The 17,285-nt window shown below is 43.0% G+C and overlaps 1 protein-coding gene across 3 annotated transcripts in view; it reads right to left on the bottom strand.

Annotated features, from left to right (window-relative positions):
* The window catches only part of SMYD1 (SET and MYND domain containing 1), a 50,759-nt gene that overhangs the window by 27,878 nt on the left and 5,596 nt on the right, over positions 1-17,285 (bottom strand). The window lies entirely within an intron of this gene.

Here is a 17,285-nt window from a genome sequence, read left to right as displayed (position 1 = left end):
CAATTTAATTCTGCAAGTGTAGATTTAGACCCATATGCGGTAGGCACTGGGAATACATAACCTGCATGAGAAAGCTATGATAGCGGCCCCATGGGGTGTTCCTGGAACACACTGGAACAGACACTTGAGGAGCCCAGGAAGTCTTCCAGGCCAAAGGACTAGGTGGAAATTCCTCATGGTTCCCTTGCCAAAAGCCACAGGTCACTGGTACCATAGCACTCTGTGTGACATGACCCTCTTGTTCTTGAAAGGCAATGCCCCTTTCCCTTGAAGAATAAAACTCATAACTACCTACAATATGATGGGACGTGAAACATGATGTATTTTTTGCAAAATGGGGTCTGCGCATTCTGATGTATGTCACAGTTCCGTGTGTTTTGCAAGAGTAACAATTACAAGGTTACTGATGTCACGGAGGTTACCCGCTGTATTCTCCTGACTCAGAGAGAGAGAGAGAGAGTGGAAGTGACATGGAAGGTCATGCCTGCCCACTCAGTGGGAGAGGGAGAGATGAATAGGCAGATGAGGTTCCTTACCCCGTATTTCCCACCCCCCAGTGTTCCCAAGAGAGAGCTTCGTGTCTCCCAGGTTAGAGCTGTCTTTCAGCCAGAAAACAGCACAGGCTAGTATGATGGAAGCCTAATACCAAGAGTGAGTGAAATCTGGCGTGATGCGCAATATCTCAATATCTCTGCAATGTGGAGAAAAGAAACCCTGGCCACTGAAGCAGAAAAATGATGAAAACAAGCTCAGCAGTATGCACAGAAACGCTGAGCTCCCTGGGAAAAAATGGGTATGTGAACTCAGACTGGAGTTTACGGTCTAAAGAGGCATCTCAAAAGTATAGGAAAATAGGAGCTTTTGGAATCACAGAAGGCTGGGGCCTGAAGAAAGAACCTTCAATAGAACATACAAACACAGAAATCCCTGTGTCCATCCTTGACCTTGCACATTTTAAGTTCCCATAGTGAAATAGAGTACACTGTTTCCAAGAACAGTTAATCCATTGTTGGCCAGTCCTAATTGTTGCAGATTTCCTCCTTGAGTTCAGCCTGAATTTGCCTTCCTGAGAAACATACTCCTATCATCGAATTCGGCTCTCTGGATCCTTGTCCAGTGGAACAGGCCTAGGTAGGTCAGTGATGCAAGAATCTGAAGACCGCTGCTGTGACTCCCTTTCATTCGCCCTCTCGCTCCCAGCTCCTTCAACAGTCCTATTCCGGTCTCTGATGCGCCCACAGTGGGTCCCTGTAGCCAAAGGAAAGTGGGTGCAACAGGGCAATCAAGCAAGATTCAGTGACCAATGCTAGGGCGCTGGGCTCAAGGAGACCAAAGGTCAGGCCCTGTGGCCCCAGGAGGGCATCAAGAAATGGAGAGAGGTAGAGAGCCAAACTGAGGGCACTGCTCAGGCTATTGCTGTAAGCTAGGTCCTGGGCTTCCTGGAGTCCAGTTTTCAGCCACTGGGTGGCCAACTCAACACACTGCTGTGTCCCCATCTGCTGTGAGGTATGTTGCTTATAACTTGTTACTAATCATGAAATACTCATGGGCATGGAAGGTTAGTGGTTATAAGTTTAGAGCAGGTTCAAAGTTATCCCCCTAATAATGTCTTCCTCACTCCCATGCAATCCCTTAAGCTTTCCCAATGGGAGAGGAAGAGTAGAATTACACTAGCATATTTAGAATATGCTATATTTGCACAGAATCTGCAGCCCATCGTAGCTATACCACAGAGGGTATTCCCTGCTTGAGAAGGTCATTTGTCATGAGCGTTCCAGCAGAACAGAGCAGATAGGCTCATGCAGGACCCTGACCATTTCGTGGAATCTTCAAACCCCTAGAAATGGGGAGCTATGAATTTCTCGTATCTGCCTCAAGTCAAGATGGCATTCTCTGGCAGAAATGTGAAGTTCTTGAGCAGAGACTGAATTGCTGAAGAACCCAAGTAATTTGGATCCCAGTGAGGCTCCAAATCCTGTCTCCTGGCCACTCAATGGTGGATACTGGGTCACAGAGTTTTATAATTACAGGCCAAGAACAGAGTATGGTATCCAGGTGTGGTGCTATAAATGCTTTCCTGCAAAAAACTCAGTTATTTGAGATAAAATTAAAAATCTAGTCACTGGTACGTCCCAGGTTTTCTCAAAGGCACACGGCCAAATCAGAGCTTCCCTCCATTTGTCCATATGATGCTACCTTTTTTAAATAGCTTGAAGTATGACTGACATACATATCCAAAATCTTTAATTTGGTAGACTCTGACATGTGCATATACTTGTGAAACCATCAACATGACCAAGACAGTGAACCTATCCACATTCCCCCAAATTTCCTCATGACATTGAATTTTTTAACCTGAAGTGGGGTCTTCACCTTTATGGTATTCCAAACGGTCAAAATCATTTTGAGCTTTCAGTTTTTCATCACTTATAACAGTATGCTAAGCCATGAGTCATCTCCAAGTCTGAGAGCATCTCTTAGTTTGGGATGGGGAAGGAGGAGCAGATTCTCGCCTCTGGGGTATCAGGACTCAGACCAGGAATACAAACCCAAGGCAGGAAAGAAAGGGAAATGGTCTGGAGAGGGGAGAGTTAGAAGCAAGTGTGATCATGCAGGCTGCCATTTGTGACTTGTCACTTGGAACTCCATGCCTATCTGCCCTAGGGATGTCCATCAGGGAACAAACCCGCACTGAACTGCGCTAACATTTTATACCCAAACTGATATTTTTAGAACATTCAAGCATTATATCCTCATATTTTTATCTGTACACATATATTCACATTCGTATACATCTTTCGTGTTGAAACTGGAATTTACACCTACCAAATATTATGCATTGCAGTTCTCGCACCATTTCACTGTTTCACATTTTTTTTTTAATTTTTTTTTTCAACGTTTATTTATTTTTGGGACAGAGAGAGACAGAGCATGAACGGGGGAGGGGCAGAGAGAGAGGGAGACACAGAAGCGGAAACAGGCTCCAGGCTCTGAGCCATCAGCCCAGAGCCTGACGCGGGGCTCGAACTCATGGACCGCGAGATCGTGACCTGGCTGAAGTCGGACGCTTAACCGACTGCGCCACCCAGGCGCCCCTTCACTGTTTCACATTTTAAAAAGGACCACAAACTCCAGGTGGTCACCTAGAATGACAAAAGTTCTTCTGCTTTATCTTTATGAGCTCCACTTATTTCTTTTTTAAAATTAAAAAAAAATTAATATTTATATTTTAGAGAGAGAGAGAGAGAGAGACAGAGCATAAGTGGGGGCGGGGGGCAGACACACAGAATCCAAAGCAGGCTCCCGGCTCTGAGCTGTCAGCGCAGAGCCTGATGTAGGGCTTGAACCTATGAGCCATGAGATTATAACCTGAGCTGAAGTCAGACGCTTAACCAACTGAGCCATCTAGGCACCCCTGGGGTCTGCTTATTTCTAATACACTTAAACTTCAGGAAGAGATAAATAGCATAGGGGTTGGAGACATGAGCTGTGGCCTCCATAGCTCAAGCAATTGTGAACCTTAAGAAATTGTTCTTGCAACAAACATGTAGTGTTTGGGAACATGTGTTAGGGGCCAACTGAGAGTCTCCTGGATTAGCTCCCAGGCAGAATACAATGTTTATTAAGGGTTATGTGATTTTAAAATGTGCCAGTTCGAAGTTTATGCCACGGCAATTGTTTAGAACTTAGATAAACACAGTTTTTCCTTTTTCCCAAGGAAGAGTATTTTTATCCCTGACATTGTTTAGAATGACTGGTGCATGGTGATAATAAAAACAGAATCTTTTAGTCAGGTTTTTAAAAGTCAGTTCTGTTATTGTTTTTAAATTCTGTGTGGACAATGCCCCCTTACTGTCTGCTCCATGGTTGGACCTCTGGCATTGCCCTTCCCTTCGTCCACGCTGCCTGTGAGGCTCAAATTTTCTTAGTCTGGCTCATAGAGGGACAATACATCTGTCCTGGAGCCTGCATCCAGGCCCCCATAAACTGACCTAACACACTTCTTAATGGAGCCTGATTATAGGATAATCAATCTGCCATGAACTATAGCTATAATATGTCCATAAGAAATTCTAGTGGAAAACCCCTCACATCTCCCAAGTCACTAACAACCATTTTGACAAGGAGAAGGCTGGAGACTAGAAGGACGATGAGGGTAGGTTTGAAGCAGAGCTGGGTTTCTCAAACTTCCGTGTGTACACACATCACCAGAGATCTTGTTAAAATTCAGGTTCCAATTCAGTAGGTCTGGAGTGGGGCCCAGGATTCTGCATTTCTCACAAATGCAGTCTAACAGTGTAAAGACTTCACCCCAGACTGGATGATAGAGAGACCTCTCCAGTCACTATACAATCAATTATCAGTCCTTGAATCAATTCAGCTACCATCAATTCAATTCATCAGTTCAACATTTCACATCATCTTGTCTCATCAGAGTCTTTACACTTTTCTATAATAAACTTTTAATTACTTTTCATAAAAAGAAAATGTGGTCAATTTTGAATGATTCTTTTTCTTACAGTGAACTCATAGTGGGTTCCAAATGTTAGCCACCCAACTATGCAAACTATTTCCAAAGGCTTACCCACCTGTTTTATAACCCATCCTACAATTTTGCTAGGGCCTGGAGGCAAGTTTTAAAGGCTAGTGAAAAAGCATCGGGAGTTATCTCCTAACTTAGATCTCCTTAGGATGAGGCTGACCTTTCTCTCCATTACCTCACCTGCCAGTAAAGCTTAGCCATGAGGCTGGAACCAGGAAAGACGAGGGGGGTAAGTTTGAAGCAGAGCTGGGTTTCTCGAACTTCTGTGTGCACACACATCACTAGAGATCTTGTCAAAATTCAGGTTCCAATTCAGTAGGTCTGGAGTGGGGCCCAGGATTCTGCATTTCTAACAAGCTCCTAGGTGATGCTGAGCTGTAACTTTGAGTAGCAAGAATGTAGAGATGAGAGAAAACCTGCTCCTTCTGGTGGGGTGTGCAAGGAAGTGTCAGGCAGGCAGAAAGGGGAAGCTTAATTAAAAAAAAGAAAAGCCCATCTCTCTGGTCTCCATTTCCTTTAATAGTGGTGGGATGGGTATTACGGAAGGTCAGACCTGGAATCGGTCAGAGCTGGATTCAACTCCGGATTCCAGTATCTACCTCAAGCAAGTACCCTAACCTCTCTGGGCCTTCATTTCCATACGTGAAAATGGGAATAATAATACCTAGATTTTGATGCCTTTTTAAAAAAATTTTTTAACATTTATTCATTTTTGAGAGACAGCGACAGAGCATGCATGGGGGAGGGGCAGAGAGAGAGGGAGAACAGAATCCAAAGCAGGTTCCAGACTCTGAGCTGTCAGCACAGAGCCCTACTCGGGGCTCCAATCCATGAACCATGAGATCGTGACCTGAGCCAAAGTCAGATGCTTAACTGACAGAGCCACCCAGGCGCCCCATAACAACACCTAGATCTTGATATCTTTTAGACAAATATTACTTTTTAGTGAAACATGCTTACTATTTTTAAAAATTCAAGCAAGAAGAAGAGTACAAAGAAGTTCCCAAATCCCACCACTATCAGATTAAATGTAAAGTTAGCCAGCTCTGAGCCTGGCACAAGATAGTGCTCAGTAGACGACAGCCGGGTCTACCCGCCCATCTGTCACATGGGGAGGTTGGGCCAGGTGATCTCAGAGCTCCTGCTGTCCTCCAGCATCCACTAATTCTCAGGCAGCCACCAGCGAGAAAGACCTCCAGGCTAGAAGAGAACCCCTATAGGAGGGGCAGGTAATTCTCTGACAGAAATACCTCCCCTCATTCTTACTAACCCCAATGAGAGGGAGAGAGAGAGAGAGAGAGAGAGAGAGAGAGAGAGAGAGAGAGAATCCAGAAGACAGGAAGTCCTAAAACCACTTTTTGGGTTGCAGGAGAAAGATGCTTCTTCTAGCCAGGCTTAGCCAGGCAGCCTTCAGGAAGTCCCATTTTTCCTCCTAGTCTCTTTCCCCAGTGCCCACAGAGGATGTTAACTCCCACCTACACAACCCCCTGCAATTTTCTTTTTTTTTTTTTAATTTTTTTTAACGTTTTTATTTATTTTTGAGACAAAGAGAGACAGAGCATGAACGGGGAGGGGCAGAGAGAGAGGGAGACACAGAATCGGAAGCAGGCTCCAGGCTCTGAGCCATCAGCCCAGAGCCCGACGCGGGGCTCGAACTCACGGACGGCGAGATCGTGACCTGAGCTGAAGTCGGACGCTCAACCGACTGAGCCACCCAGGCTCCCCGTCCCTGCAATTTTCAAAGAGATGTTGTAAGCAATTCTCCTTTGTTAAACCTTCACAACAACCCTTAGGAGTAGTGATTACTACCCTCCTGGGGATATGAGGATCCTTATAGGGGTTCCTCATGTCTGCCACTGCGCCCAGCACAGAGGACAGAGGAAGTCCCCAAAGCCCACTTTTGGGCTCTGTCTGCAGCCCTGAGAGTTCTTTGCCCTGGCCAGCGGGTCCCCACTCACTCCTTGCTCTGCAGCCCTGCCCTGGGTCATGTCACCTGTCAGAATCAAGAGGGCTAGAAGGGCAGCTGCTGCTCAACTCCTTATATGGAAATAACCAGTTGCTGGACAGATAAATGCCAAGAGAAGGCGCCTGCAAGGTGGACAAGCCGCCTAAAAACACAGCCAGAAAGGACTGAACCAACAGCTCTCGCTTTCTGTACTGCTTAAAGACTCTCAGCCTGCCAGGAGCTGTCCCCTCAAAAACCAAGGGGGAAGGGGGCACGTCCTAAAGAACATCCCGCATTCCTCAAGTACCCAGAGGATTTTACAATATTTTAAATTCCTCTCGCCTTCCTTCCTTGTCCCTTCCACTCTACTTTCCTTTTACAAGTATTTATTGGGCATCCATTATGTGCTGTGTGTTGAACTTGGTAATACAGGGCCTTAAAAATAAACAAGACACAAACCTTGCCTTTGAGCGGTCCCTAGGCTGAGCTGGGGCATAAACACATATAAAAGCAAGGTGAGGCATGCCATCTAGGAGTGCAGGTAACTCCTGCAGGGTTCAAGGGAAGCCTAACTCCCACTGAGGTGGGGGAGGCGAGGAATCTGGGAAGGCAATCATCTGTGAAGGGAGGAGGCACTGTTCTGACCCTCTAAAGATGGGCTGAGTTTGTACTCAGAGACCATCAGTTCTTCCGTGGAGAGGCACTGGCTTGAGTCAAAGGCGTCCATATAGGGGCACAGGTACATACAGGAGAGACGGGAGTAGCTATCTGACAAGATCATAGGATGCACCACACTGGGAAATGATGCTGGAACAATGACCAGAGGCGAGGGGACCTGGAATGCTACTCTCAGTAGTATGTCCTTATTCTGCAGGCAAAGGGGGAACCACTGAAGGCTCCTGCAGAGAAGAGACACCCACCCAGAGTTGGAAGGCTCATTTTCTTTTCCCCATGGCATCTACTTAATGTTGTTTTGAAATGGCCCATGTCAACCCCTGAGGGGCATCGCTGGATTCATGTTTGCACTATACAGACCTTAGCTTAAGAAGTTAAGGGGCGCCTGGGTGGCTTAGTCGGTTAAGCGGCCAACTTCGTCTCAGGTCATGATCTCGCGGTCCGTGAGTTCGAGTCCCGCGTCAGGCTCTGTGCTGACAGCTCAGAGCCTGGAGCCTGTTTCAGATTCTGTGTCTCCCTCTCTCTGACCCTCCCCCATTCATGCTCTGTCTCTCTCTGTCTCAAAAATAAATAAACGTTAACAAAAAATTAAAAAAAAAAAAGAAGTTAGGTGATACTGCTTCCTTAGGTCAGATCTAGGTATTGCCTATTTTTTAACATCTCTTCTATATTCAAGTAGCAATTCTCGAGCTTTCCTCTGCCACAACTCACACGAAGAAGTTCACACTCCCAACTCAGACCTGTCTGCATTTCCAACACTATAGCTGTGACCACACCTCATTTCCCATGCTTAAAACACATCTTCAGATGCACGTGACTGAAGAGGAAATCACTGTGGGGACAACCTGGCATTTGATCTCATTTATATTTAAAAAGCAATTATTTGCAAACTTCTGCATTCAAGGATTAAATGCGTTTCATAAAATGTAGCAATACAACCTGTAACGGGGCATGTGACATGTCACCACGTCTTGCACCTGCAACTAAAAGTGTCAAACTAAAGACATTGCGAACCTGGTTGGCTCAGTTGGTATAGCATGTGACTTTTGAGCTCAGGGTTGTGAGTTCAAGCCCCACGTTGGGTACAGAGCTTACTTAAAATAAAATACATAGTTTTAAATCTGCTATGGTGATCCGCAACATTGAGTGTAAATGTTTAACACTGTAAATTGAACAATAAACAGTGATTCATTCATTTCTGAACTAACTGTTCAGGAATTTCCCTAATCCTTCTATTAAATGATTTCCATTTATAGCATCATTTGCTCCCCCCCACCCCCCCACCAGCTGTTATCAGATTAAAGGCCACAGTGTGTTGGTTGTGTATGCCACACTAATCCTGCTGTTCCCACAAGCCCATATAGAATTACACTGGCTAAAAGCCCAGCTGTCTCCAGTGGACCTGAAGCTCATAACTGGTCCAATTTTCAAAAAAAGCCTGGCTGGCATTAATTTCTCTTAAAGTACTCTACTTTTTCTTATGTTCTTATCATTGTTTACTCCTACATATGTGTGCATAATCTCCTAGACACTTTCAACTGCTTATACAGAATCACTTAGGAACCAGTCAAGTTTTTACTTAAAGAAATTTTTGTAAACATCCACTATCCTTGCTCCTTCTTAACATTTTTTTTTTTTTGCGATGAATTGGATTAATAGGAAATTCATCTTATTGGTTGTGGTAGGTTGAATAATAGCTCCCCCCAAAATGTCAAGGTCCTAATCCCTGGAACCTGTGAATATGTTACACTACATGGCAAAAGGGACTTTACAGATGTAATTAAGGTTAAAGACCTTGAGAAGGGGAGATAATCCTGAAACATCCCGGTGGGTCTAATGCAATTGCAAGGGTCCTTATAGGAAGGAGGCAGGAAGTCTCCTGTGTAATCACATGTATATTCCTGTTTTTTACCTAGGAGTCTCTGAATCTAACCATTCTCAGGTCCCAGAACCAGATTTTGATTGTTCTGAAATTGATGGATGAGTATCGTTTCCTTTATTAAGACCAAATATTATTAGCTGGACTGACAAGGAAAGAAGAAATTAAGTCAGCGATGCCAGACCCACTTGGGGTGGGGGGCAGTGATAAATGGACAAGATCTCAGGAATCTTAGTCCTGCCCTATGGCTTGTCCATCCATGTATGACCTGGGATGGCCTGCCTGTCTCCTCACTAAGCCTCAGCTTCCTGATCTATAAGAGAGGACTGAATATATCCAATGGGTCTCAACCTTCTTTTGGGTTGAAAGTGATTTTGAAAGTGATGAAAGCTATACACTTTCTCCCCAGAAATAAAAAGCACAGATGCACATCCACATAAACTTTGATCTTTCAAATATAGTTCTCTCCTTAGCTAAGGATCCATGGACCCAAAGCCTAGATGCACTCTAAATTCATAACGTCTGGGAATGTTAAAAAGGAACCATCAAATAGCATTTTTGGCTCCCGGAACTGCTCATCAGCACCATTCTCATGCCATGTCTTGTGTTTAATGCTAAAATAAAAAATAACCAGAACAAGCTCCATTTTATATTAGTCCAGCACCCCTCTGTTGCTGCACCGGAATCCTTCACATGTACTGAAGAAATCATGAAACCCATAGAATCTCACGCTAGAAGAGATCTTCAGGGTCAAATGACCCAATTCCCCTCTACTCCCCAACTCCCCAAGGGCATCATCTCTGCCAGGTTGCCACCAGAAACTACAAAACCTTGGAAATAGCTTCCCATCTCCAGACAGCACTGGTAGCCCTGGTCTCCCATTAGGCAACAGAGGTTCGGTGTCAAGGGCCTAAAAGCTTACAGGTGACCCAGGAAAAGGTTTGGAATTCATCACACCTTCGAATAGTCCCCAAATTTTCTTAAAACAAAAAAAAATGCAAAATGGAAATTAATAACAATTGTAATAGCAAAGTTATAAAAACCCACTCAGAAGTGGTAAGCAAAAACTACCTTTTGACATATTGTGAGGTGGAACCTCTAAAGGTAAAGGTGTCCAGGGCCTACTTCATTCTTAAATGTCTTGAGCTCTAACTAGCACTTTCCCCACCACACATCCCATTTTGGCCAGAAATAACTTCTGCTCAAGGTGCTTGGTTCTCACCCTTCTGTCAAGTACAAAAATAAAGTTTAGAACCCTCTGTCTTGCAAACGACAGTTTGTTATTTGTAGATGGCTTTTAGGAGAAGAAGTCCTCCAATGTTATTGTAAAATATGCTTCAAATTCCTATCCTGGTCAAATCTGATTCTATTCCACATTGGCCATGAATCTATTTGTTTGTGGGTTTTGTTTGAAGACGGTGATGGTGATGGTGGCAATGGAATTGTACTCAGTGTGATAAATGGCGCCCCACGGACCTCAGTCTGTAGGTCCACTGGGCTAACCAACTGATTTTATAGTTTGCAAAAGATGAAGGTTCTACTTCAGAGAACTGGAAGGGTCCTTTCAAGACCAAACAGCGAAAAGATAAGGATTGAATCTTACTGAAGGCCTGAGTCAGTCTTACGGCTAAAACCATTTATCTTCTCATTCCCCTTGACAGAAAATGAACTAAATAAGCTAAAAGTGAATAAATTCAATGAAATGAATGTGAATAAAATTCAATGAAAGTGAACAAATTCAATGACAATAAGTAACTGCATAAAAATAAACTAAAAAAAAAAGAAACTTAAATCTTAGGCATAATTTTAATATATATATCATATATATATAATATATATACACATATGATAGAAAAATGAATGGGTTTTAAAATAAAAGACATGAAAAATAAAGAAAGTCAAAAGTAACTGAGGACTAGAAAAGAGTTAAAATCAGAAGGGCTAATAAACCAAAATGATTCATAAGAATTCAAACAATTTAGAAGTTCTGAACATTAAGGAGTAATAAAACAAATGAGCTTTGTTTTATTAAGGAGTAATAAAACAAATGAGGAGTAATAAAACAAATAAACAAATAAAGTTTTAAAATGAGGGCATCAATAGAAAATAGACAAATCACAAAATAAGGATGTAATGATCAATAAACAGATTTTTTTAAAAAAAATCTCACTTCCTTAATCAAAAAATTCAAAACAAAATAGTACTAAGTTTTTATAGGTGAAGTCGGAAAATACAAAAGTAAAAGTTAGTTTTCTGTGTTAGCCAGTGCTTGGATAAGGAGGCAAATGCTATAACCCTCGTGGAAAAAACTAGTATAATCCTCTTTCGGGGGTGGGGGGTGATTTGGAAATCTATAGTAAAAGACTCAAAACTGTCTTTTCAATCCAAAATATACACTTCTAGGAGTTTATCTTTAATAAATAATCAGAGATGTACAGAGAGATCTATTAGGAAAACTGAAACAACTTTGACATCCAAGTTTGATGGCACTTGCTAATCTGATATATAACAGTCAAAAGGAATACTACACAGTCATTAAACATTCCTTAGAATTTTTAAATGCTAAAATATTTGGCTCGGTCAGTTAAGCATCTGACTCTTGATTTTGGCTCAGGTCATGATCTCACAGTCTGTGGGTTTGAGCCCCATGTCGGACTCTGCATAACAGCATGGAGCCTGCTTGGGATTCTCTCTCTCCCCCTCTCTCTGTCCCTCCCCTGCTCATGTACTTGCACTCTCTCAAAATAAATGAACTTTAAAAAAGTAAATTATATATTGTTTAAGAATACGTACACATGTGGTAAGACTATTCCTCAAAAGGCAACGGAATAAATAACATAAAATTCAGGCTACTAGTTACCTTTGGGACAAGTTGGGGACAGGATAGGGGAAGATACAGAAGATACAATAGAATCACATACTCTAGCTAAACAGGATGATGGTTTTATGGGTGTTCATTTCTTGTTATGCTTCATAACATATATAGGTACATACAAGTCATATGTTGTTTGAAAGAATTTTCATTTAAACGTTGCGCTCAACTAAAAATAAAATCTTTCCTCATATTTGTGTTTGGAGGGTAGGGCAGGAAGCCTGGCTTGCAATAACATGGATTAGGATGTATCTCTCCTATAGAATGATTAACATGTGCCTCTTTTGTGGGTCACTCTCAGTCCTACCTCCCCCCTCAGGTTTCTCATCTACAGTGGCTGAGTCTCCCCAGGAGGCCACAATGGGAGGGCAGGATGGGCAAAGCTTTCCTCCCATGCCTTTCCAAGCTATCTTTGGTATACCCAAAGCGCAGCCCCTTCATGTTTGCAGTGACATACTTGGGAAAAATCACTTTTTAAAAGTATCTCTTTTAGACTTTTTTTCAATCATCTTAAAGATCGTTTACCCCAATCATCCCAATTTTTATTACTGTAATAATAACATAACATTTTGCTAGCATTCTATCTGCAATGTTCACTAAAGTTGTTTTGTAATGATTACTTCTAATGAATGATGACTTATTTATACCAAGAAAACCATGTAAACATCAGTCAGAAAAAAAAGTTGTAGGAGAACACGCAGCCATTAAATACTATGTTTATGAAGAGAGTACAGTCACCCAGAAGTACTTAAACTATGAAACGTAAAACATCATAGTTTCTGTAATAAGGTCCCAGCTGTGCAGTGCAAATGAAACCTACCTTTTAAAATAAATGGTAAGGAAACAGACGAGAGTGTTTAGAGTTAGTATCTTTGTGTGAAGATACTAAAGATTTTTTTTCTTCCTTAGTTTTCTTTTTATAATGGAAGGAAAACCCACTCAACTCCACTCTTAAAAGGGACACTAATTGGCTATATTAGCTTTTAGGGAACTAGAGGCACCAATGGAGGTATTCTATACAAGGCAGTGTTGGCAACTCAGCGGCGGCATCAAGACGAGTGTTCCGAGTTTCTGTTTTCTAACTTTTTTGTCTTTATTCTGAACCCGACTGACTCCTTTACCACACTCACCTCCATGCACGACACACATACAAGTAAATTAATAAAGCCAGACAGACTCCTGTTGAAGAGGTATAACTGTCTCCTCAGCCCCCTCACATTCCGCAGGTGGCAGTCAGCCACATACTCCATTCACTGCCCTCTCCCTGCAGGTCCTGGTAGGCAGGGAGAAACGAAGATCTGAACGCTAATCGAATTATCTCTGAAAAGCAGTGCCCGTTCCCAGGATGGTCTATACAGCGAGCCAACCACAAAGCCTACATATCAGAGGCCATCTTGATTCAGATCACATCAATGTCAGGCAGGTCACCCAGCTTTAGGTGGAGGGAACATTGTCATAGTTTAATCACTAGGCAGGTTTTGTTTTGTTTTGTTTTGAAATAAAGATTTAATACTAATTTAAAAGTTTGGTCAAGTATAGACATGGTTGTGGGGAAATGGGAATGTAAATTTAACAGAGCCACTTTGGAGGGCCTATTAAAATAGAAACAGCACACTCTGGAACAATTCCCCTTCTAGCTATATATCCTTGAGAATAATCACCCGTGTGCAAGTGGACATGGTCTAGGATTTTATTTGCAGAAATGTTTGTTTTTGTGAAAAGCTAGAAACCACTGAAGGTCTCTCATTAGGGCAGTGGATAAATAAGTTTTCATATATTTATTGGGTAGAATATCCACAGCAGTTGTAATTGGCGATCCACATAGCATATGGATCAACACGGATAGATCTACGTGGGGGTAAAAGAAACAGATCTTTGAGGATTTAAAAGAATTATCTATAGACTTATAGTTCCCATGAGGGTAGATATCAAAAACATGTTCAGTGAAGACAGCAAGTTCTAGAATGACATCTGAAGTATGATACCGCTTCTATTAAAAAAAAAGAAAAAGACAAACTACAGTGCTACATTCTTGATAAATGAAGATATGTGTATGTACTGGTACAAGAACATTCTAGAAGGAAGCACATTAAAATCATAACAAGTATTACCTCTGAGGAAAGACAGGAGATTGGGATTGGGAGTAGGAACGGTAAAAAGGGATTTCGGCTTCACGGTGATATTCTAATGTTCCAAATGTAAATGGGTTGTAATGTTTACAATTACTTTTTAAAAGTCTCAGCAATTACTTTACGCTGTGATATATTTATTATACTCAAGAAGCTAAAAACATGGAGCCTTTTGTAAGAAAATGTTTCCTATGGGGCGCCTGGGTGGCTCAGTCGGTAGAGCATCTGACTCTTGGTTTCAGCTCTGGTCTATCTCACAGGTCACGTGTTCGAACCCTGTGTCAGGCTCTGTGCTGGTAGTATGGAGACTGCTTGGGATCCTTTCTCTCCCTCTCTCTCTGCCTCTCCCCTTCTAAGTAAATAAATAAACTTAAAAAAAAAAAAAAAGAACGGACAAAAGAAAGAAAGAAAGAAAGAAAGAAAGAAAGAAAGATGTTTCCTATAGTACCACACCCACCTCTCCAGTGGGCTCCAGCACACCCACTCAGCCAAGTTCAATGGTATTGTGAGAAAGTACCCCAGCGCCCTGGCTCACCTTTACAACCCTCCTAGGGACCAGAGCAAATCACATTAGTGATGACTCTTTGCAGAAAAAGTTATTCCAGAAAACAGCTGTCAGAAGTGCCGTTTTGTTAAAAATGATCAAATGGCTTCTATCCCTTTCCCTGAAGATTTTGAGAGCAAAGTGTTTTAGAGTTTGGCACCAGCCAAACCAACAGAGAAAAGAAGGCAACACCCCACATTTCATACCTGTCAAAAACCACTGCGGAATAAGCCCGCTCGGCGAAGATGACATCCGCAGCCCAGAACTCCTTAGTGGCCTTCAGACCCCTGCCTTTGCCCTCAGAAGTGAAGACCTCCACGTTCTCCATTCTCCCTATTGTCATTTCAGAGTCTTTCAGGCAGCTCGGCAGATATTTAACACGGAGCCAAGTCCCCTGTCATTGCTATTTCAGCACCTTCAGCATCCCAAAGAGCAAGCCTATAAATGGACAAGCACCTCCCCTTCCCTACCCCCTCTCAGCTATGGGGCCCTCACCTCCCCCTCTGCCACGCTTCCTGGAGGTGGGAATGGGGCAGGCAAGAGAACGGTGATCCGAGAAGGGTCACATTCATCACCAGCAAAGCTGGCAAAGCAGAAATGACCACGGGCTGGTGCACCTCTCGAATTGGACCTGAAAATTTTTGCAAAATTCCTTTGCAAGAAGCAGCTCAGTCCTGGATGGCGGTTGTGCTCAGCTTCAGTTGGAATAGGGAACACTTGGTCAGTGGGGTATTTTTAGCAGCCAGATGCCTCTGTCAATTCCAAGCAGACAGCTGAAATGGTCCAAGAGAAGAGGTGATGCTTGCTGCTCTGGGAACCTTCAGCTGTCAGGCTCATACTTTCTCAAGCGAGATGGGCCCCTTGTCCCCCTCTCCCCTCCCCCATAGGTGGATTGCTTGCAGAATACAGCAGATGCCCAACTGACCCCCTTCGCACATACAGAACAGTACTATTTAGGCTCCAAGTGACATCCCTCTTCTCCAGTATTACCTGGGACTCCCACAGCACCCCCACGCAGGGCTCAGAGGTCTGGGAGCCCCCTGATGATACAGGGGTGCTGGACGCAGGCTAGGAGAGGAGAGAGGCCTTGAAAATGAAAACCCTCATTTCTGCCTTTTTATCAAATCTCCCTTAAACTGTGTCTGTTGCCAGGAGAACACCAACATGCTCTTTCTTCTTTCCCAGGAATAAGGACATTGGAGGGAAAATTCTAAAGTGTCCATTGACCTAAATGCCACTCTTTTTTTTTTTTTTAAAGTAAACTCTACACCCAACGTAGGGCTCGAACTCACAACCCCTAGATCAAGAGTCACAAACTCTACAGACTGAGCCAGCCAGGTGCCTCTAAATGCCACTCTTCTTGATTGCCAGACAGCTCTTCCCAAGGTTGAAAAGACAAATACCACGTGATTTCACCTATATGTGGAATCTAAAAAACAAAACCAACAAAGTGGAAACAAACTCACAAATACAAACTAGTGGCTGCCAGAGGAAAGAGGGGTGGGGGCATGGGCAAAAGGGGAGAGGGAGACACAGTCTTCCAGTATGGAATGAATGAGTCACAGGGATGAAAGGTACAGCATAGGGAATATAGTAATGGTCTGTAATAGCCTTGTATGGTGACAGACAGTAGTGACACTTGTGAGCACAGTGTAACCTACAGAGTTGTCAAATCACTATGTTGTATGCCTGAAACTAATACTAACATTGTATGTCAATGATACTTCAATAAAAAGAAATAAAATAAAAATAATTTTTTTAAATAATAAATAAATAAAACAAGGCTGGATGCCCCAAAGAGTAAACATCACATGCTCCCAATGGTTAAAAAAAAAAAAAAAAAAAGATTGAAAAAGAGCTCTTCAATCCAGGTTGGACTCCCATTGCCTGGCAACTTGGAGCTCCCCTCAGGAAGGGAGTAGACTGTTCTCTAAACACTATACCCCTGGAATAGGTTCAGCCCAAGCCAAGGTCAAGAAAGAAATCTTGCTGCTCCAAGACAGAAAGAGAGGGAACATCAAGCCCAATGCTTTAGTTATATCTGTGGGTCTTGACCTTATCAGAACAAGCATTATATTAAAGTGTGGTCAATAGGGGGCACCTGGGTGGCTCAGTCAGTTAAGCATCTGACTCTTGACTTCAACTCAGGTCATGAGTTCAAGCCCTGCGTGGGGCTCCATGCTGAGCATGGAGCCTGCTTGGGATTCTCTCTCTCTCTCTCTCTCTCTCTCTCTCTCTCTCTCTCTTTTTCTCTCTCTCTCTCTCTCAAAATAAATAAATAAGCATTTTTAAAAAACCTTGAAAAATGAAAAAAAATAAAGTGTGGTCAATAGAATAAAGGCCCACCCCCCACAAAGATGCCCAGGCCCTGCTCCCCAGACCTGGGAATATGCTACCTTACACGACAAAAGAAACTTTGCAAGTGTGATTAAGTTAAGGATCTTGAGAGAGGGAGATTATCCTGGATTGTCCAGTAGGGCCCAATGGAATCACAAGAATCCTTGTAAGATGATGGCAGAGGGTCAGAGTCAGAGAGACATTTGAAGATACTATATTGCTGGCTTTGAAGATGGAGGGATGGGTCATGAGACAAGAAATGCAGGTGGTCTCTAGAAACTGGAAAAGGCAAGGGAGCAGCTTCACCCCCTTGGGCCCCCAGAGGGAAAACAGCCATGGTGACATCTTGATTTAAGCCCAG

Source organism: Prionailurus viverrinus, chromosome A3 (genome assembly GCF_022837055.1).
Source record: "Prionailurus viverrinus isolate Anna chromosome A3, UM_Priviv_1.0, whole genome shotgun sequence".
In the NCBI taxonomy this organism is placed as follows: domain Eukaryota; kingdom Metazoa; phylum Chordata; class Mammalia; order Carnivora; family Felidae; genus Prionailurus; species Prionailurus viverrinus.
The sequence above is the reverse complement of the archived record's forward strand: the minus strand, read 5'-3'. Positions and strand labels throughout refer to the sequence as shown.